This window comes from Scomber japonicus, chromosome 16 (genome assembly GCF_027409825.1).
Source record: "Scomber japonicus isolate fScoJap1 chromosome 16, fScoJap1.pri, whole genome shotgun sequence".
In the NCBI taxonomy this organism is placed as follows: domain Eukaryota; kingdom Metazoa; phylum Chordata; class Actinopteri; order Scombriformes; family Scombridae; genus Scomber; species Scomber japonicus.
The window spans coordinates 9,189,826-9,191,137 of record NC_070593.1 but is presented as its reverse complement, the minus strand read 5'-3'; positions in this window follow the sequence as shown (position 1 = coordinate 9,191,137).

Here is a 1,312-nt window from a genome sequence, read left to right as displayed (position 1 = left end):
GACACTGTGTAATTAGTCATTGTTTCAGTTACACCATTTCTCATTTTTTTTAATGTTATACTACAGCTTCAATGCGCCTTGGCACTGATGCTACAAGTCTCTGAACTCTACTGGAGGGATGAACACCTTCTTTCCAAAATATATTCCCTCAATTTGGTGTTCTGATGATGTTGGTGAGGAGCATATACTCATCAAACCATTGAGGGACCCCTTGTACCTTTTGGATGGGGGCATCATCATCCTGGATGAGACTACTCCCTTCATGATAGTGATTCAAGTTCAAAGTTCAAGACAGTTCTTTATTGTCAATCCTCTAGCTACATGTACAGGACATGTAGAGGATTGAAATTGTGTTTCTCTCAGACCCATGGTGACGTAGACAGACCAGTTCAGTTTGGGAGGGTACACCAGTGTATTTACACAGGGGAGACAGTTAGTTGGGGTCAAGTTTTCATGGGAGCAGAGTTCAGCTTCCTCACAGCCAGATAAAGGTGATCACTCGGAACAATCTTGTATTGATTTGCAGTGACACTTTCCTCTAAGGGGGACAAGTAGACCTAGAGAATGCCAGCAAAATGCCCCCTACTGCATAACAGAACCACCTAGTCACTGTAGTGCTCAAGCATTCATTTCTCCTTTAATTTGTCACCCATCTGTTTGATAGATATCTCCCACCTGACGGATTGAGACACCTCACATTAAAGTACTATCAAAATGCGTGGCTCATGAAGTCACAGCTATAAAAAACAAAACAAAATACAGATTACAGCCATGGTTAGACACGTTTGCAGTGGACGATAGATAGCTGCAGCTGAGCAGGTCACTGAATGCGAAGGGTCACATAATACTCTGTAACACCTAAAGCGCTGCATCCGGGTGACCGCAGAGCGCAGACTCACTCCCCGCTGCAGATCACTGCGTTTCCGTAGCCAGTCTGCTACCCGCTGAGCCCTGGCTGCTGCTGCTGCTGCTGTGTGTGTTGTGTAGTGGGGGGTAAACCAGCTCACGGAAACGATTGATCCCGATCGAAATAACGCCAAATGCTGAGCACATAAATGGTGGATTAACGCCGATATCGGAGGAGACGCGCTCAATCAATGTCCGTGGCTCGGGTGCGTTTGGAGTGCGCCTTGGCAAACACCCTGCGTAACATGTGAGATGGATACAGAAACATATTAACTGTGCGTTATTTCGGCTAACTAGCTAGCAGCTACCTCTCTCTCTCTTTCTCTCTCTCTCTCTTTCCTTCCCCTCCTCCTCCTTTCCTCAACACACACACACACACACACACACACACACACTCTCTCTCTCT